General features: G+C 36.4%; 1 protein-coding gene across 1 annotated transcript in view; it reads left to right on the top strand.

Annotated features, from left to right (window-relative positions):
- Window positions 1–22,398, top strand: part of GPC5 (glypican 5) — a 746,923-nt gene that overhangs the window by 460,281 nt on the left and 264,244 nt on the right. The gene's annotated exons all lie outside the window — the stretch shown is intronic.

Genomic DNA, 22,398 nt, shown 5'->3' on the forward strand with positions numbered 1-22,398 from the left:
ATAATATACAGGGTGAAATTGATATCTTGCATGCATACAAGATATTAATTTTATATAATAATTATGACTGCGTGGATTATAGGCCACCAATCTCCTCTGTACATGGAATTTTACAGGCATGGATACTGGGGTGGGTTGCCATTTCCTACTCCAGGGGATCTTCCTGATCCATGTACTGAACACATGTCTTTTGTGTTTCCTGCATTGGCAAGTGGATTCTTTGCCACCACATCATCTTGGAAGCCCATAATATCATTAATATATTTGAATGAATTTTCTTTTGGCTTTTTGCTTAACCAGTTATGTTTGAAGAACACAGTCTTGATGAATTTATTTAAATTGGCCAAAGTACCAATTTAGGAAGAGATATAAATTTACCTAAGTTAGGATTTATAATAATAGATATAATGCTGTCCTTTAAACTTAAAGACATATGATGAATGTACAGCTTCTAACTTATTTTTTGGTTCAGAGACACAAATGGTAAGATTATAAATGTTCTGAAGTCTGTATAGTTTTAATATATTAATTGCATAGATTTTTGTGCAGTCTCATATCTTTAACTCATTTTTTTCTTCAGTCATTTTCATTTATATTATACATGTGTAAGATGATATGTTTTTGGAAATAGGTTCTCTCTCTTTTACACGGTAGTGGGATGAAGCAGTAGTAGATGTGTTACCATGATTCTGTAGAGTTATTACAGGGTCAAAAACGTTTTTGTTGCCAGTAATAGAAGACTTGCTTAAGGTGCTTGCTGGAAAGAATAAAAAAGGTAAAGAAGGAATGAATGTAAAGTCCTGGTGTTATAGGTAAAAAAAGAAACAGATCAAAGAAGGTAAGATAATGGCAGAAAAAAGAAATGAGAATTGCTTGTTGTAACCATCTACCTATAAAATGTAAGCACTATGAAAATTCCACAGCAGAGAGGTTGCCAAGATGTGGATGGCGTCACTTCAGCCCTCTAGGAACCATTTTCCTTTTCAGTACAAATGAAAGAGTTAAACAAGATGATGGTTAAGATGCCTCCCTTCTAGCTCTCAAATTCTATGGTTGGAATTGGTACCTTTCTGTGGTTCCACGTGTAGCTGGTTAAGAATGAAATAGCAAAGTATATGTGAGATACCTCAAGGTAGATAGAGAAAAAAGGCCTGGTAAATCATATTATTGGAATAAATACTAGTAAGGATTTCCACAACCAGGATTAATTAATAAAGCTCAAGAAATCAAACATACCTTATGAGAGGCTTGAAACATTTAGGACAGTGTTCACATTAAACAATAAATGAGAAGTAAGCATTCTTTTTTTTCTTGTTTTCTTTTTTAATTAGCATGAAATGAAAACATTTGTGTGTTCTTATTTTGGGCATAGACCCTACACAATTTTGTTCAAAATATTATAAGAATATGAGAATGTTAATGTGTGTATATATATCAATCAGCATGTATGTATGCATGAATATATTATAAATATGACATATATGATGCATATATATATATCAGTCAATGAGCAGTACTTTGTTAAAGTTGACTTATTTCTCACTATAACCATATAACACATATATTATAGCTTGTCTAATAAAGTCCATCCAGATTCACATTGAGAGTGTAATGGTGACTTGCAAGGAAGAGGACCATCAGTGATGGTCAAAGGGTGCAAAGTTTTATTTATGCAATATAAATAAGTTCTGGAAATCTACAATATAGTGCCTACAGCTAACAATACTATCAGTTCAGTTCAGTTGCTCAGTCATGTCCGATTCTTTGTAACTGCATGGACTACAGCATGCCAAGTCTCCCTGTCCATCACCAACTCCCAGAGTCTATTCAAACTCATGTCCATTGAGTTGGTGATGCCATCCAACCATCTCATCCTCTGTCGTCCCTTCTCCTGCCTTCAATCTTTCCCAGCATCAGGGTCTTTTCATATGAGTCAGTTCTTTGCATTGGGTGGCCAAAGTATTGGAGTTTCAGCTTCAGCATCAATCCTTCCAGTGAATATTCAGGACTGATTTTCTCTAGGATGGACTGGTTTGATCTCCTTGCAGTCTAAGGGACTCTCAAGAGTCTTCTCCAACACCACCATTCAAAAGCATCAATACCTTGGTGCTCAGCTCTCTTTATAGTCCAACTCTCACATCCATATATGACTACTGGAAAAAACTATAACCTTGATGAGTCGGACATTTGTTGGCAAAGTAACATCTCTGCTTTTTAATATGCTGTCTAGGTTGGTCATAATTTTTCTTCCAAGGAGCAAGCATCTTCTAATTTCATGGCTACAGTCACCATCTGCAGTGATTTTGGAACCCCCCCCCCAAAAAATAACATCTCTCACTGTTTCCACTGTCTCCCCATCTATTTGCCATGAAGTGATGGGACCAGATGCCATGATCTTAGTTTTCTGAATGTTGATATTTAAGCCAACTTTTGTACTTTCCTCTTTCACTTTCATCAAGAGACTCTTTAGTTCTTCTTCACTTCCTGCCATAAGGGTGGTGTCATCTGCATATCTGATGTTATTGGTATTTCTCCTGGCAATCTTGATACAATACTATATTGTACACTTAAAAGTTTCTAAGATGGCAGATCTTATGTTGTGTTCTTACCACATACACACAAGTAAGGAGCAGGAGGTCATGAATATGTGTATAACTTGATGGTGGTTATAGTTTCAAGGGTGTATACTTATCACCAAATTTATTGAGTTGTATACATTAAATATGGCTTTTCCAGTAGTCATGTATGGATGTGAGAGTTGGACTATAAAGAGAGCTGAGGACCAAAGAATTGATGCTTTTGAACTGGGTGCTGGAAAAGAGTCCCTTGGACTGCAAGGAGATCACACCAGTCCATCCTAGAGAAAATCAGTCCTGAATATTCATTGGAAGGATTGATGCTGAAGCTGAAACTCCAATACTTTGACCGCCCAGTGAGAAGAACTGACTCATTGGAAAAGACCCTGCTGCTGGGAAAAATCAAAGGCTGGTGAAGAAGGGGATGACAGAGAATGAAATGGTTTGATCGCATCACCAACTTGATGGGCATGAGTTTAAGCAAGTTCTGACAGTTGGTGATGGACAGTGAAGCCTGGTGTGCTGCAGTCCATGGGTTTGCAAAGAGCGGACATGATTGAGCAACTGAACTGAACATTAAATATGTACTATTTTTGTATATATATCATGCCTCAGTAAAGTTGTTTTTAAGAGTTGATTTGAATCCCCCCCCCCCAAAAAAAAGAGCTATGGAAGTAAGATGCTGAGAAATTCATTTTTGTTTCAGGGTGCTTTTTTTTTTTCTTTTTGTGAGAAACCATTCCTAGCTTGATATTCTTATAAATTCCAGAGAATTCACTCATTTGTAAAGAGGGACAGAAAAGGAAACTAAATTATCATTGTACTTATAAAATCAGTAAATAATTAAGAAAATAAAATGATAAAAAGTTTCAAGATATTGGTTTTTTAATCTATAATCACTGTTATTCTGTAATTTGTTTTATACCAAAATAGGGGCAAATAGATACAGTATTTTCTTTTATATTAATAAATTATGGATTCATTTAAAATGTCTTTCTTTTTGGAAATTATATGCAATTGGCGTAGACAATCTAGGAAAATTAGAGTCATTTTAAGAAAGCATTACTATTTCTCCAAATCCAGTCTTCACTCTCAGTGGTTTGATGTGTTTCCTTCCTGTGTTTCTAGGAACCCTTTTGCACGCTGATTAAAATCATGGACTCTTTAACCAGGCTGGCATTAAATTCAAAATCACCAAATTGGGGCAAGTTATTAAAGGCCTCTATGCCTCAGTGTCTTCACCTATAAAATATGAATGTTAATGTTATCCACATCCCTGTGTTCTCTTGTTGATTAATTGAGTTTAAATATGCAAACTACTTGAAGACCTGCCTGAAACATAGTAAAGCAACAAAGTTCGTGACACCTGTACTGTCTCTAGGAGATTCCCAATTTAGACTTCTAGTCTTAAACTATTTATTAGAGGCCCCCTTTTCCCTGTTAGTAATAGCCTGAATGGATAATAAATATGGTCACCTTGCACTTGAAAATGATTTATTAAATTTTCTAGGCATAGTTTTCATATAGCTGAAATAATATTGCTTCTGTCACCTAATATATTATAGTCATAATTTTCCCAAGACATTTTTACAAATAATTTAAAAAAATAATTTTTAATGTTTGTATGTGATTGCCTAGAATTAATGTGCCATAATTGGCTGATGTTTGCTCAGTTTTTTAAGAATTTTGCTCAACAACATAAGGCCATGATGAATTTCTTTGTCCTACTATTTGGACTACTCTTCTGTGGATTTACTTACCATGGTAAGATTTAAATTATTGAGTCAAAAGTAACAAGCATTTGTTAGGATTTTGATAATGGTATATATCTACAGTCATAGAGAATTTCGAAAAATAGCTTAAGCAAGAAAAAAGGCAACAAAACTCTGTTTGCCCAGACTTTTGCTGAAACTGCATTTCAGGGTTGACATCACATAGAAACTTAGGCTGATTCTTTCATTTGACCTTTATTTGCTGACTGCCCTTATCTTGTGTTGGCAGTAATATTCAAGTTTCTCATCTGCTTGGTATTCCTACACTGTATTGTGACTGTCATTTTGTGCTAATTTTCCATAAATTATCTAGCAAAAACAAACCACTCAATAACAAAGAATGAATTGAGTGTATGCCCCTTTGACTTATGATTTCTGGAGCTGGAGATCTCCTGTGACTGAAGGAAAATATTCAACATGTCAGTGCTATGTCAAACATCAGTTCTGAAATTATCAGGTAATCTCAAATCTCTGAGGGTTGTTGCTGTGGGTTGCAGAAGATTTGCAGTGTTGTTTTAAAGGAAATAGGAAATGTCAGACTTGTGTCTCTAAGGTTTGGTCTCCTGAGTAATGGATGCTGTGTGTCCTTTATTGGATGCCCTTTTGTCTGCATAGAGTGGAAATATTCAGTCTGTGTCTGGAATCTTTACTCTCCTAGTTGATTCTAATTAGCCTTGACAATTTCATGCTTTCCCTTGGTTTGCATTTTCCAAGAATAGTAACCTTGTTTTTGTAGCTTCCCATAGCACACAATAAGGCACTTTTTCATGGCAATTAATATTTTATAATACCATTAAATACCTATGTTAAAAGAGTTACCTTATTTTCAAAAAGAACCGAGATTTTGGAAAACTTCAGATGTAATGGATTAGTAGTATTAATAGACTATGCCAAAGGAATAAAGGAGAGGACACAGATTATGGAGACATGCTTTTTAGGCCAATGTAAGGACTTTGAATTTCCCTCTGACTGAAATGGTATCTACTGAAAAGTTTCTGATTCTTGTGATGAGAAAAGGTGAAGGGGATCAATGGCTGTAGCTGGTGTCCAGGTAGGAGTCTTTTGTCCTAATCAGATAAGGGAAAAGGAATGATCCAGACTAGAATGATCATGTTGGAAATGGGCCCTCAGGTCTGAATCTGGATACTTTCAGTAGAACCTACAGGAGTTTTCAATGCTATCTTGAGTTTACTCAATATTTAATGAGGGATATAGGATGTTTGTCCTTCTCTTTGCCACTAACAATTCTCTATATCCAGTATTATGATTTGGAATGTGAAATATAATTACATTTATTAAATATTTATTTTCTCTTGACATTTTACTTTAATGATATTATTATGGTAATCAATTGTAAAACATATAAAATGAATTTTATAATTAATTGGATCAATTGTTTCCTTTACAAACTTTGGATTTGTAACTTCCTAATTCTTTTTTTTTTAAGCTCATGAAATTTTTATTTTTTTTAAAAATCATTAGTTTAACATGGTAAAGTGTTTCCCAAAAAATCAGAATAGATTTTAATTTTATTTTTTATAGAGTAACATGGAAACATACATTACCATATGTAAAATGGATAACCAATGGGAATTTGTTGTGTGACTCAGGGAACTCAAATAGGGGCTCTGTAAAAACCTAGAGGAGTGGAATGGGGAGGGAGATGGGAGGAAGGTTCAGGAGGAAGGGGATATACGTATACCTATGACTGATTCATGTTGATATTTGCAGAATATCATGTTGCAGAAAACAACAAATTCTGTAGAGCAATTATCCTTCAATTAAAAAATTAATTTTAAAAATTCTAATTCTAGAAAATTTAACTGTAATTACTTTTCCCCAATATGTACCCACATATCCTTAAGTAAATTATTATTGGTAGGACAAATCAGTGGAATATACAGAGTTGTCATCCCTTCTCATTTAACTTTGATACAGAAGCTGATAGATAAGATGTTTTGGTTATAGTCTTATAAAGGCTCAATGTCTTCTAATATATTAACACAGCAGAAGAAAGCTCTAAAGTAAGTCTGGTATAGTTCACTTTTAAATAACTTTTCTTCTCTCTATATATTAATAAGATATTTTCTTTATTCTTGAGGCTTTGGAATTTTGGCTAGTTTTTCTGTCCACATATAAGTCTTTACTGATTTCCCACTACTACCACTAGAATCTGGCTAGTCCTTTTCTTCTTCATATTTAAGTTACAGCTTTTATTATTGTTTCAGATCAAGGTATTCTGTTTCCATGTCAGGTTCACAAATTATTCTTGAGTCAGAACTCTTGTCTGGCATTTCATCAACTGTGTTATCTCTCATTATTTTATCTCTTTCTCCTCCCCTCTGGGCCCTGATTCAGTTGCTGCTTGAGCTTTTCAGGGTATCAGTTTTGTTCACATGGAAACCATGTGAAAAATTTTGCTGTTGCAAAATTAGTTTTCATATAAACCTCCTAATCTCACCCACCTCCTATTTTGCCGTTTGGGCCCATTTTGTCATTATAACTTTCAGCTCCTTTTTCATAAATGACCTGCCTTTGTCATACTCTTCATAGTTTAAGTAGTTTAAAGCAATTTTCTAAATCTTTCTTATTGTTCAAAGTAAAATAATGTTTAGGGATATTCTTTCCTCAAGTCTTCAAAATGATATTCCCTTTCTTGCTTTTGCAGGATAGATTTTAGTTGTGGGTGTTTTCTGTTGTATTTTCCCCAACCCCTTTACCTAGAAGGTAGTGACATTTATCCAAAATCAAGTTTTTTAATAAAAAACAGCCACTTTTCCAACAGTTCGTTTACCTTTGAGATGGTGGCAAGCTTTTTTTTTAACCAAAACTGGAGGAGGATAAGTTGACATGCATCTTCTCTCAGTAACCAGCAAGCATATACTGGAATAGCTCAGCTAAGCTAAGGTGCATGCGCCTGTTGTGTGCTGTCTGGTCCAAGGTATGAGACATATTACCGTGCTCAGCCTGCACATATAGTGGGTGGCAGGACTTGATGGCCAAACTGGGTACTTTTTGTAAATGATATATTTTATTGATTTTAGCTGGAGATTCCAGAGGAAGGCTGTATTTTATTCTGAAATTAATTTTAAATGGTCTGTTGGTTTGGTGCAAGTCACTTGTTTATCAGGCGTTTCCTGATTTGCTTAAACTTCATTGAAACCTTTGTGTAATAAATAGCAAAAATATCATGTGGGAAAAGTAAGGGAAGACAGGAAAAAGAGGCTAAGTTCTTGCTGGGAAGAGGGGGGCGGGGATCAGGAAGGGGGCAGCAGCAAAGGGTGCGAAGATGCTGGGGAGGCTGTGTGATTAAGATCTGAGTTACTCAGGTTACAGTCGCTTCTAGCACCTAGGCTCCTCTGTTGCTTCACCCAACAAGCCTTTTCTTGAGGGACTCTCCAGGACCTGGCAGGGTCTTTCTGCCTCTTGCTCTTTGATTGGAGCGTGTCTCTCAAGCTGTCTATATTGTGTGTTTTCCATTGCTCAGTTGTGTCTGACTCTTTGTGACCCCATGGACTGTTGCCCGCCAGGCTCGTCTGTCCATGGGATTCTCCAGGCAAAAATACTGAGCAGGTTGCCAATCCCTATTCCAGGAGATCTTCCTGACGCAGGGATCAAACCCACATCTCTTATGTATCCTGCACTGCAGGTGGATTCTTTACCACTAGCGCCACCGGGGAAGCCCTGGTGTCTATGTTGAAAAGTGAAAGTAAAGTCGCTCAGTCGTGTCCAACTCTTTGTGACCCTGTGGACTGTAGCCCACCAGGCTCCTCCGTCCATGGGATTCTCCAGGTGAGAATACTGGAGTGGGTTGCCATTTCCTTATTCAGTTCAGTTCAGTCGCTCAGTCATGCCTGACTCTTTGCGACCCCATGAATTGCAGCATGCCTAGGCCCCTCACAAAACAGGACTGGGGCTGTAGAAGAACACGTGCTCCTTCTCAGGGCTCCTGCAGGGGGAACTCAGTAACAGCTAGGGAGAGCCAACTGTCACCTTTCCTGGTTTTTCTGTGGAGGAAATTCTTCTCTCCTGTGAAGTAACATATGGATGGGAAGGTTAAACTTAATTGTTTTATAGTTAATCTACATATTGAGAGTCAGTTTTAGCATTTAGTGTTTATGTTGTTTGTTCTGTTTGACTCATTTCTTCCTTTTTGTTTCTAATGAGAATTGTGGATGAGACTCCATCTCAAACTACCGTCCAGAAACTTTAATACTGGACTGAAACAGCATTAACAAAATTACACATTCATGGGATTTGCAACCAACTTCAGGAATATTGAGATATGTCATAAGAACCAACTCTGGAAAAGGAAATCTAATTTCTGAAAATTATTTTTTTGTTTGTTTACTTTTGTATCAGTCATATATTCACTCAGATAACAAATCTATTTTGAATTTTCATATTCCAGGCATTTTGCTAAGGCCCGAAACTAGAGGATGATTAAGACAGACACACTACTTGACCTCAAGAATTTACAGTTTAGAAGGGAGTCAGAGGCACTAACCAAATTATCGTACAGTTAATTACTTAGCTACAATAATGATACACGTATCCCAGAAACTAAAGTGTTAGCAAGCAATAGTTAACAAGAGCATATAATCTAAGAGAGACACTCTAGTTGGCAGACAGTTTAGTTTTTTAGTTGGCAAATTAGTTTCCTGTGGCTCTTGTAGAAATTACCAATGAGTGACTTACAACCACAAAAATGTGATAGCTAATAGTTTGGAAGTCCGAAGCCTGAAATCAGTACTGCTGGGCCAAAATCAAATTGTCAGTAAGGCCATGGTGCTAGGGAAGAATTCATTCATTGCCTCTTCAAGCTTCCAGCATCCTTAAGTTTGTGGTAGTATTACTCCAGTGGAATATGGACCTTATTCTTGGAGAAGGAATGGACCTTATGCCTTCTCCTTTAACTTCTGTTTAAAAAAAAAAAAAGTCTCCCTCTATCTTTCTCTTAAAGGGATACCTGCTGTTGTGTTTAGGGTCCACACAGATAATCCATGGTAATCTCTCTATCTTAGAATCTCAAACTGAATCACATTAGCAAAACTTCTTTTAAAGTTTAGTGTAGTGACTGGGGAAAGGAGTAGAAGTTGCTAGGCAGGGGTAACAGTATGTAAACCCTGATGGACTTTCATTTAAGCAGACATCATGTAAGTGACTGAAGGAGGGGCAGTAGAAGGAAAGCATAGAGAGTGAGGGGGAGATTGGCCCAATTTGCCTCAAGGTACAGAATCAGCAGGTCATCTGACCCAGGAACACCCATTCTATTTGGATTTTGCATGCTGTAAGAAGCCTCCTGCTTTCTGTGTATGCATATATTTTTCATGTACCCAGTTAACCAAGTGTGTTCCCAGAGTAATCACAAGTATGGGAGTCTTACAATCCCTAGGCATGTATAGTTCTGTCTATGGAACTAGGTCCAGCTGTTTTCTGCACAGCACAACTGGACTTGCCAAGAAAGAGCTGGAGAGGCAATTTTGTCATATATGCAAGTGGACACAAATTAGAGTCCATCACACAAGTTGATTGTTTTCTCAGGACTGTTTGACCCCAGGAATTTGGCTATGGTGTAGTTAAGATGAGGCACGGACAGAAAGCTCAATTATTTCCCACCTCCTCCTTCCACTTCATAATAACTATGATTTGAAACATATCAATTTTTGTTTTGAGATTCAACATACCAAAAAATGGAATTGCTGGACAGAACTTTAAATTGGGGCTGGAGACAGGGTTGAAACTGGATTTTCAAGCTAATGTGTTATACTCAAATTCGAATTGTTTTCTATATACTAACTAATTACTCCCCAGTTACTTTCCTTAAGAAAAATTATTTACAAATCTTTTAACATATCAGATTTTTTTTTATGGGCCCAGGAAGTCCACCTTTTTTGCTATTGAAAATGAAGGTAAGGAAAGTGAATATGGAAACAGTAGTGTGTTTGTAATTTTTATTGTTCAGTCACTCAGTCGTGTCTAACTATTTGTGATCCCATGAAAGCAGCATGACAGGCTTCCTTGTGCTTCACGATCTCCAAGAGCTTGCTCAAACTCATGCCCATCAAGTTGGTAATGCCATCCAACCATCTCATCCTCTGTCGTCCCCTTTTCCTCCTGCCCTCAATCTTTCCCAGCACCAGGGTCTTTTCCAATGAGTCAGTTCTTTGCATCACGTGGCCAAAGTATTGGAGTTTCAGCTTCAGCATCAGTCCTTCCAATGAATATTCAGGATTGATTTCCTTTAGGATTGACAAGCTGGATCTCCTTGCAGTCCAAGGGACTCTCAAGAGTCTTCTTCAACACCACCGTTCAAAAGCATTAATTCTTCAGCGTTCAGCTTTCTTTATGGTCCAACTCTCACATTCATACATGACTTCTGGAAAAACCATAGGTTTGACTAGACAGACCTTTGTCAGTAAAGTAATTTCTCTGCTTTTTAATATACTGTCTTGGTTTGTCATAACTTTTCTTCCAAGGAGCAAGCGTCTTTACATTTCTTGGTGGCAGTCACCATCTACAGTGATTTTGGAACCCAAGACAATAAAGTCTCTCACTATTTCCATTGTTTTCTCATCTATTTGCCATGAAGTGATGGGACTGGATGCCATGATCTTCGTTTTTTGAATGTTGAATTTTAAGCCAGTTTTTGCACTCTCTTCTTTCACTTTCATCAAGAGGCTCTTCAGTTCCTCTTCACTTTCTGCCATAAGATGGTGTTATCTGCATATCTGAAGTTATTGATATTATTCCTGGCAATCTTGAGTCCAGCTCGTGCTTCATCCAGCCCAGCATTTTGCATGTTTTACTCTGCATATAAGTTAAATGAGCAAGGTGACAATATACAGCCTTGACATACTCCGTTTAATTTGGAACCAGCCCATTGTCCCATGTTGAATTCTAACTGTTGCTTCTTGATCTGCATAGAGATTTCTCAGGAGGCAGGTAAGGTGGTCTGGTATTCCCATCTCCTGAACAATTTTACACAGTTTGCTGTGATTCACAAGTCAAAGGCTTTGGCGTAGTCAAATAAAGCAGAAGTAGTATAGTCAATAAAGCTGAAGTAGATGTTTTTCTGGAACTCTCTTGCTTTTTCTATTATCCAGCAGATGATGACAATTTGATCTCTGGTTCCTCTGCCTTTTCTAAATCCAGCTTGAACACCTGGAAGTTCTCGATTCACATACTATTGAAGCCTGGCTTGGAGAATTTTGAACATTGCTTTGCTAGCATGTAAGATGAGTGCAATTATGCAGTAGTTTGAACATACTTTGGCATTGCCTTTCTTTGGGATTGGAATGAAAACTGACCTTTTCCAGTCCTGAGGCCACTGCTGAGTTTTCCAAATTTGTTGGCATATTGAGTGCAGCACTTTTACCATGTAGGATTGTGGAAAACAGCACAGTTCTTCAGAAGGGACTCTTTGTTGTTTAATTTCAAGTCACTTTGACCTTGAGATTCTTCAACAGTAGCTCAACCCATTACCCAGAGAATATATTCTCTTTGAGTGGAGAAATAAATAGCAGTTAAAAATAAAAACTAAATTGAGCAACATTAGCCATCTGCTCTTCTAAGTTCTCCAAGGCTTTATTTTTCTCCAAGTCAGATAACCAGGTCCTAGTAGAAACGCCTACTCAGAGCTGTAATATCACACAGACAGTTTTAAACAAATATTCATATAACAAAGTGCCATGTGCATGTACATCTTTGAAAACTTTGCAATTGCTATTGATGTTAGCTTTTGTTGTTCAGTTCAGTTCAGTTGCTCAGTCATGTCAGAATCTTTGCAACCCCATGGACTGCAGCACTCCAGGCTTCCCTGTCCATCACCAACTCCCAGAGTTTACTCAAACTCATGTGCATTGTGTCAGTGATGCCATCCAACTATTTTATCCTCTGTTGTGCCCTTCTCCTCCTGCCTTCAATCTTTCCCAGCATCAGGGTCTTTTCAAATGACTCAGTTCTTCGCATCAGGTGGCCAAAGTATTGGAGCTTCAGTATCAGTTCTTCCAATGAATATTCAGGACTGATATCCTTTAGGATTGCCTGGTTTGATCCTGCAGTCCAAGGAACTCTCAAAAGTCTTCTCCAGCACCATAATTCAAAAGCATCAATTCTTCAAAGTTCAGCTTTCTTTATGGTCCAACTCTCACACCCATACATGGCTACTGGAAAAACCAGAGCATTGACTAGACGGACTTTTGTCAGCTTTTGCTGTATTGCTCATTATCTCTTACTTAAAGACTTACACATTCTGCTTGAAAGTTTAGAGATAACCTTAAAAAATGCCTGCTAACATATGCAGATACAACTGTCATTAAGTAATAAACCTTGTATTTGAATTCTACTTTTCCTTGGCCTTCTCTGATAAGAGACTTATGGCTAAGTTTTAGACTTTAATGTAGTTTCCTTTCCATGTCTCCTAAAATAGTTTTTACCTGTTTCCCTTCATTATTCTGTCATTTTGCCCTTGTTTTACAGTGTCTGTGCCTTTTATTGTAGGCCATCTCAAAGACATTTTTTTTAATATACAGTATATAAGTACCAAATGATGAAATAAGCATACTACTTCTTTATTTGCTTTAAAAGATACTTGGTTGGACTAGATGACCTCTGAGGTCCTTTGCAGCTCTAAATTTATGTTACTGTCAACAAAGACATACACCAAATCTATTAAGTTATGTGCCAGGAGATGAATGCAAAGTACTATATTCTTGACATAGGTATATTTCTTCTTGAAAATAGAGCACTAGATTCAGCAACTTGCTAAGGGCCCTCACCTTTATGGTGATAAAACAGGTGAACTGATTACTTAAAAAAAAAAAAGAAAAACAAAAAACTCTGTTAAAATAGCTTTCCACTTGTAAGAATCAACAAAATAAAATTTAGAAACAGAAAAAAAGAAGAGCTTAATTATTTTTTTTGAGGCATTTTGTAAATTTGAATAAACTTAGCTTGATGAGTGTAGCTAATATAATGAAATTAGTCACATTTGAATATTGTCACAATCTAGCTGCAACATTAGCATTAAGTGTGATTAAAATTTATTTTGTGTGACTTTATGGGTCCCTAAAGCATCAACCATCAACACCTTCATAATAAACTAGCCTTTCAAAGATTTCAGGAAACTTTTACATTCAGAGCAGGTGGTTGGGACCTTGCCTCAGAGCTGAACACATCATTTTAAGGTATATTTTCTGTTTGTATGAATTTAGAACATAGGATATCATCAATATCATTGTTTCTTTTGCTAGTAAGATAAAAGTCATATAGGAAATTCTAGTTACTGTGTACTGAAAATTTCCAAAAAGCTGATTAAAATATTTTCCTTAAGGCCACCTGAATTGCAACTGAAAAATAAATGGGAAAACCCAAGGTAGACTTTAAGAGATGTGTTTCTGAAATATAAATATTATAATAGATAAAATTTTCCCTGAAGAAAAATAGAATATGACATCAATGAGAGTGGTCTAAATGTGAAGAGTACTGAGCAACTGAATTTCAAGGAAAAATTTGTCTTCATTCAAGCAGCGTCCAGTTTATTTACAAATCTCCATGCAGTAGTGTAATAGTGTGTAAAAGTTGCTTTAGTTGTGTTCACCTCTTTGCAACCCCGTAGACTAGCCTGCCAGCCTTCTCTGTCCATGAGATTCTCCAGGCAGGAATCCTGCAGTGGGTTGCCATGCCCTTCTCCAGGCGATCTTCCCAACCCAGGGATCAACATCTGTCTTATGCCTCCTGCATTGGCGGGTGGGTTCTTTACCACTTACCACCTGGGAAGCCCCGGTGTGATAGTGTGTCCCCCAAATTCACCCTGGCTGGAACCTCAGGAGGGGGCCCTGTTTGGAAATAGGCCTTTGCAGATACAAGTAAAGTAAGAATTGAAATGGGGTCACCCTAGCATGCACCCTAAATTCAATGTGACAGAAAAGGACAGACACACAGAGAAGGTGATCTAAAAATGTAGGCAGAAATTGGAATAATGCAGCTACAAGCTAAAGAATTAAATGGACTGTTGGGAGTCGCTAGACTGGGAAGAGGTGGGAGAGAATTCTTCTCTAGGGGCTTCAAAGGAAATATAGTCTTTCAACACCTTGATTTCAGAAGGCTAGCCCCCAGATCAACTATGGTAGCTTGTTACTGTGATACTAGGAAACTACTACACTCTGAAATTCAAAATTTCTTTCTCTCTGATTCTATTATGTTGGTGCTAGGTGCTCAGTCGTGTCTGACTCTGTGACCCTATGGACTGTGGCCCACCAGGCTCCTCTGTCTGTGGGATTTTTCAGGCAGGAATACTTGAATGGGTTGCCATTTCATCCTCCAGGAGATCTTCCTGACCCAGGGATTGAACCCGTGTCTCCTGCATTGGCAGGAGGGTTTTTACCACTAAGCCACAGTATACACTCTGATTTTATTCTGTTATGTAGGAAATATGTAGTTTGTTTATGCATGGTATGTTTGTAATCTTAGAATTATGTCTTACAACTAATTTTAAAGTATTTTTAAAATACTTGTAATTTTATATCTGGTTTAGTTGATGCTGATGTCAATTTCATTTCAAAAATTATCTAAAAAAGCTATACAAGATTCTAGGAATTTGTAGGATTTTGGTATGTCCCTAATAAAATTTACTTAAATGAAATTTACACTCTAAATAATTTTGACTGAGTTTTTGACTCAAAATAGTATTTAACTCATTAGTACTCAGGTAATAGTTATCTCCTAAATAACATTTTGTTTCCATATACTTATATCAAACAGTGAAGTGAGACAAAAATCAGTGCAAAGTGGTGATTATCAATCATCACAAATGCGTGAAAGACCGCGTATATCTTACTGAGAAGGATTTAATTTTGAAATGTGTGACTTGGAAAATGGAAGTTAGTATAGCATTTCATAACTCATATAACGGTATGCACAGCTGATTGTTTTAGAACTGATCTTTTAAATTTAACAGTTACTTTGAATCAAATGAGGATAATTAGAAATTAAGTCAAATATTTATTACACATTTACTTTGAATTTTTAATTCAAAAATTTATGACAGAAAAACAGAGCTTTGCTATAGCTAAGGTATTTATCCTTTCTTGGTAAGTTTGGGAATGGGGTTAGGAGAAGGCTACAGCTAGAACTATTTTTTACATAGGGGAAAGTTCACTTTTAATAAATTTTTTATTAAAAAATTAAAGTTAGCATTTGCTGAAACGATAACTTCTTAAATGCTACTGATTTGGCTTGTACAGTCACTAGGCTTTGATGTGGAAGTATTATTTTCCGGTTCACATAGATGCTTATCTTTCATCATGAAAGAGCTTGTCTGTGATTTACCTGGCTTAACAGACAAGCACAAATACGTTTATTGCCAATTGAATTGTTAGAGTGAAGACTGATAAATAAAAAAATGAATAAATTCATTTTAAAATGAATTCTTGTTTTCTGTTTCTAAACACGTTCTTATTATTGTATCTTGCAACTAATTTTATAGTGCATTTTGATGCAGTTTTTAGTTTCATGTCTGAAGTTTAATGAATGTTGATGTCAGTTATATTTAGGGACTTCTAGGATTTTGTAATGTCTCTAACAAAAGTTTGGTGAATGAAATTTATATAAAGTTATATGTAGTGATCTGCTAAAAGTTCCCTGTTGGTTGCTATACAAACATGACATTACCTTATTAGAATAATGTTAATCAGTGTTTTCCGTAAGATATCACAAATGGTGATATCCTCAGTAGGGACTTAGTTATAAATAATCATAAAAGCCATAATGATGTCTCTATCACTTCAGTTCATTTCAACTTTGTTATTTGAGATCAGAAACAGATTTCAAATTTAGACATTATTTATCTATAATTATGAAGCCAAATAAATGGTAGAGATTAACTTAAAAATAGTTTGTGGCTCAACAATTGAAGTGAGACAGTGGACTCACAAAAGGTTGAATCATTTGGAATTGATTCTACAGATGTCTCCATTCTCTAAATCTCCTGTAAGCCTCTTACCTACCATGAAAGGTTATTCTCTTAAACCTGGCACATAAAATCAATCATATGCCTCCTATCTGCTCTGAGAGTTCAAAGATTAAGACAAGACCTTCACTGTCAAGGAGAAGGGCTGTATAGAAACTGCTTGTGCATACGTCATTCAGCAGCAGCATCCAGGGTCACCCAGGTATTTGAGAAAAAGTTGCAAAAACAGATCACTAGTACTTTTTTCACATTTGCTATCAGTATCAAGAAGGGAGGCCCAGAAGTGTTCTAAAAGAAAAACTGATTCTTGAAGAAGAGATTCACTGAAAAATACCTAAAATGTGCTTCCTGGACCTTTAAACTAGAAATAGCAGTGAATCTACCAGAGTTAAAGACACCTCCTAAAATGAAAACTCTGGAAATGGAATGAATTTTAATATATAATTAACTAACCAAGACAGACACAAAGGCAATATACAAAGTGCCTATTAATACTACTGCTGCTGTTACTGCCTACCACCCCACCAAAAACACGGTCCCTATTCCTGTCTTAAACCTCTAACAAAGATGGCAATAATGGTAAAGAGAGAAACCCCCTGATCAGGCATTTTCCTCATCCCTTGTCAGTGATTGTGTTCTTGTATCTTGTCCCCGTGAAGTTAGAAAAAGATTCTATGTTGAACCACTTTAAATAGTTGGCAAGGAATTACAAGGTCAGATTTTATATGTTTTCCACCTGAAATGGTTTAAGTACACATGAAAAGTACCATACTTTTTATGTGAATCTGAAACAAATTATATTGCACTCTCAATAAAATGAAATTAATGTCACAGGGCATGGCATGTTTCAAGTAAGAAATGTTAGTAAAGTGAGGAGAAATGACTTCCTAATGACACATGTGTGTAGATGTATTTGCTGTTGTTCAGTCGCTAAGTCAAGTCCGACTCTTTGTGACCCCAGGGACTGCAGCATGCCAGGATTCACTATCCTGGATGTAGATGCATTAGCACTTCTTTTTAATATTTCATCTGTTGAATAGAAAGAGAATTGTAATCTTGTTCATCAACATTTTAAAACATTTTTTATAGAATGTAAATGTATCTGTACTTGCCTTTTTTCCATGTTAGTGAGAAACCAGTCCTACTTGTGAACTGAGTATTATTAAACTGCTGTCATACATTCCCAGACGTGCTCAGAAGAAATCGGCACAAATGGTGCATCTATTACTTCCTTCACAAAATACTTCCCTCGTTTTTGTGTGCATTTTGTTCCCTCCTTCTCACTAAAATGTGAGTAATTTTTCAAGTCAAGAAGCCTCTGTTGGGAGCCTTGAAGTGTTTTATCCATTACTTGTAAAATTAGGAGGAAAAAAGAGTGATTAATGATTTATTGAAAACTCAAATAAGAGGTCTTTGTTGGAAAAACTTTTATTTGATTTAGTAACTGTATTTTTTGCATGCAAATTAACATTCACAGGGAATTTTTATGTTGAACTAGCAGCCTAAATTAGTCATTTAGTGATGACAAAACCATTTAGCCCGTATGAAGAAATACCTATGTTGATCTTTTGTTTATACATTGTTCAATGCAAATTTGTCTGTTGTATACACATTAAGGAAAAGACCACAGGAAGCTTTCAGCATAAATGTGTTGTTTAGGTTGAAAATACACGCATAAAGTGTAACCAAAGTAACGAAATAATAGTTGTGTCCGACTCTTTTCGGCCTCATGGACTGTCGCCTGCCAGGATCCTCCATCCATGGTCCATGGGATTTCCCAGGCAAGACTGCTGGAGTGGGTTGTGGTGCCTTCCTGCACAGGATATTCCTGGCACAAGGACTGAACCCATCTCCTGTGTCTCTTGCATTGGCAGGTGGGTTCTTTACCACTAGCGCCATCTGAGAAGCCTTAGGCATTTCATGTCTTTTTTTTTTTTTTTTTAATATACAAAATGAGCCCTCTTGTTTAATTAGGATCCAAATCAAGAAACAGATTGCTAGAACCCCAGTAACCCCTTCAACCTGTTGTACACTATCTCTTAGAGTAGCACTTATGGTGATTTGGAATATCATTGTTTAATTTTTAAACTTTTAATGAATGGAATCATAGAGTATATTCCATATATTGCTTCTTTCATTTTATATTTAGCATATAAAATTTGGAGTTTAGCTGTAACTCATTCTCACTGCTATATATCAATAGTATGCTATTATATAAATATTCAACCATTTATTTGCCAATGCAATGTTTCTGAATATTTGGGTTGTGTTCAGTTGGGGGCTATTCTGCATAGTGCTTCTCTGAACATTCTTATACCTTTCTGGTTAAGTGTATACCCAGATACGTGTCAGATAAGGGTTTATATCAGTTTAAGCTCCCATCCTCAAAGACAGAGGGTTCTAATTGCCCCCATCCATGCCAATGCTTAGTGTCACCTCTTTTCATGTAAATCATTCTGGTGTGTACATATCACTATTGCATTGTCGTTCTTCTTAGCCTTAATAAATAGAAAAGAATGCCTAATTTTATTCATGTATGCTTAACTTGAAGTATATTAAATGCCCTTCTGTTCAGTACTTTTGTCTTATTTAAATAATACACAATAATAGTGATCCCAAACTATTCAATAATATACTAGCTTGAAAAACAATTCTTGATTAATTGTAATTCTGATAAGTTTAATCTAGGTTATTAACTATGAAAATTAAAAATAAGAAATAAAATCTTTACACTAATGTGAAACCTCATATTTAATGTTAAAAGAAATTTTCATGGTTTATAAATAAAGCAAGATGTGAATCAAAGAAGTGTTTATTTAAAATTAAGAGAGAAGTCTCAATTTCCATTATGACAATATGTCTGTATTTCAAGAGAAACATAGCAATATCTTAAGGCAACCTTGTAGTCTATTAGTTTGTTCTCACCCTGACAGCAACTGTTACTTCACTCTTTACAGTAATAGGCAGCTATTCTTTGAAGAGACTTTTAAAGAAAATAATATTTTCTCTTTTAATTATAAGCAGTTAAGCCTTTGAAAGGCTGTAGTTAACAGTAAAAAATCAAAATAAAACAACTAAGAACACAAAAAATACTTTGCACCAAGTTGATTGTATCTCTAACTTGTATTAGTTGGTTTCAGGAGTTTGCATTCATAATTATTGAGTGATTGTATTTAGAACTCACTTCCTTGGGTTTATATCCTTGCTGTATACTTAACCGATAGGGCTGTTTTGGAAAAGTTACTTAACCTATTCAGATCTTAGATTCCCCAATCTATAGCATGGGGATAATTATAGTACAAATATTATATGGTGTATTGGTCTAGGTCCTCCAAGAAGCAGATACCAAAGGAGGACTAAACACAAGAGGGACTTTATTAGGGAAATGCCTATGAGAGAAATTGGAGGGGAATCTGAGTAAGGTTGAAAGCTGTTGGCCATGAAGCAAGTGTGACCCAGAGTGGAAGAGAGACAAAAGGAAGGTTGAGTGGAAGCTTTCTGGCATGATGTGCAGGCTAAGAAATGGTCAGCAAGGGCTCGGGGAATCTTGAGCCAACATTGGCCATCAGGGGACCCCTGTGTCTTCCAGCAATGGGTTTGTGTTAGTACCTCTGCTGTACTCAGCCATTGGTTGGAGAAGAGAAAAAATAGATTTCAGAGCAAAGTAGCAGGTAGCCTAGTCAATTATACTGCCTATACTTTGAGGCCTATGAGGCACGATCTCATGGCTACAATAAATGATTATCATGGAGATAAACTGACAGACTCCAAAGGAAGTCATTAAGACAATGCCTAGAATCATAGATGAGAATTTATTTAGTTATATATTCATATTATTCAACATGATTATTATTAAATGAAACACTAATAAAAGACCCACATGCACAATCTGCTTGAAATATTTGAAAGGAAAATATAACAGTGCTACCAAGACATTAAGAGATGCCTTATGGTTTACTTGAGTCTTCCTAACTAAAGAGTATTAGCATTAGTAGATGTTAATAACATATGCATAATTGTTTTCCCTCTACTATTTGTTATTGGATATTGCCAAGTTCCTAATTTATACTGGATTACCTAACTGTAAACCTATTTCAGCATATAGAAATGGATTCAAGGTTGTTTTAAAAATAAAAAGATTTATTAATATATTTATTCTTGTTATATCCAATTGATGTTATCCATATCAAAGAATTCCATCATTTATTATCATAGGAAGGACCTGATTAGTAATTATTTTTCAAAATTGATCATTAGGTTTGCATTATCTTGCAAATAACTGAGTATTCTTTGAAACTCCTTTTACTTGGCCATATTCTCAACAGTGGAACCTGCTTTTATCTTTTCAAAGAATTTCCATTGTTGTAGAAAATTCAGAGGGTGCACATGGATAATTGTGACACTCTTCAGATACAGAGAAAGCACATTACATTACAGATATGTGGAAATGCTTCCTGAAAAGTCTCTGAGGCCACTTTATTATGATACTTTAATGTAAGCAACCATATTACTCAGAAGAGAGTCTTAAGCGTAGAGGGGATGGAATCTTCAGGGCATGTCCCCCACCTCATACTGTCTCCCATTTGCTCTCTCCCTTTGTAAATGAAAGCCTAGATATTCTTCCCCTTCCATTTCCCCTGCTGGGAGGTCATTTTTTGCCCTGGAGTTCACATTAACTACATCATCTGAGACCTGTCTTTTCCCCTAATACTCCAAGGACTAACTCAAGATATAATTTCTCCTTTAGGTTTTCCCTGAGTGTCTTGGGCCAAATGTCCTTCTCCATGTGTTCGATGTTTTCTGCTTGTGTTATCCTCACCTCTCACAGGCACGTACTTGTCCTTCTGACCAATCCCTTGACGTACCGAACATCTTTCATTCTTAGCGCTGTGCTTTGGCTGTTTACATGTCTTCCATGCCACACCGCACTGTCAGGAAGATGAGGATAAGTCATATTATTGGAATTTGAGTTAAAACTTTAAAAAATAATAACATTTAATGAATGCATGCATGAATGAACAAGTTAATTAATACATTATATTCCCAGCTATATAATGAACACTGTGAGAAGACAAATTGAGTCCCAGTCACGTAGCAAAGGACTGGAATAGAGGAAGGGACACTTAGTACATCTTTATGACTGGTGAATCTAAATATTTTCATGAATAATAAGGTGACATTATATGTCAACTACATACACACACACACACACACAGACACAAATATACACATATATATGCTGAAGCTGAGCTGAAGCACCAATATTTTGGCCACCTGATGCAAAGAGCCAACTCACAGGAAAATACCCTGATGCTGGGGAAGGTTGAGGGCAGAAGAAGGGGGCGACAGAGGATGAGATGGTTGGATGGCATCACCAACTCAATGGACATGAGTCTGAGCAAACTCTGGGAGACAGTGGACAGGGAAGCCTGGCGTGCTGCAGTCCATGGAGTTGCAAAGAGCCAGACATTACTTAGCAACTGAACAAAAACAATGCATATGTGTGGGTGCGTGTGTACATGTGTGTGTGTGCATGCATGCTAGGTCACTTTAGTCATGTTGATTCTGTGTGACCCTATGGACTATAGCCTGCCAGGCTCCTCAGTCCATGGGATTCTCCAAGCAAGAATAATGGAGTGGGTTGCCATACCCTCTTCCAGGGGATCTTCCTGACCCTCCAGGGAATCAAATCCATGTCTCTTACGTCTCCTGCATTGGCATGAGGGTTTTCTACCACTACCACCACCTGGGAAACCCATGTGTGTGTATGTAGGTATATATATATATATATGTGTATGTATATATATCCACTCACACACACACACACACACACACACACACACACACACACATATATTTCTTTTGCAGTCCAATATGTAAAATAATTTGAGATTCATCTAAATGCTGTATAAAATGAAATAAATTGCTCAGATAATATGGATTCAGAATATGTATAATTCAGCAAGAAATTGTAAAAGATTAGGATATCTATTAACTTTTTCTAGCATATTGGTAAGTAGCATAAAAAAATCAATTTTTGGTTGGGTCTTTTGAGAGGATAACAATAAAATAGTCTCTA

The sequence above is a fragment of the Muntiacus reevesi genome, chromosome 11 (genome assembly GCF_963930625.1).
Source record: "Muntiacus reevesi chromosome 11, mMunRee1.1, whole genome shotgun sequence".
Taxonomy (NCBI): Eukaryota; Metazoa; Chordata; class Mammalia; order Artiodactyla; family Cervidae; genus Muntiacus; species Muntiacus reevesi.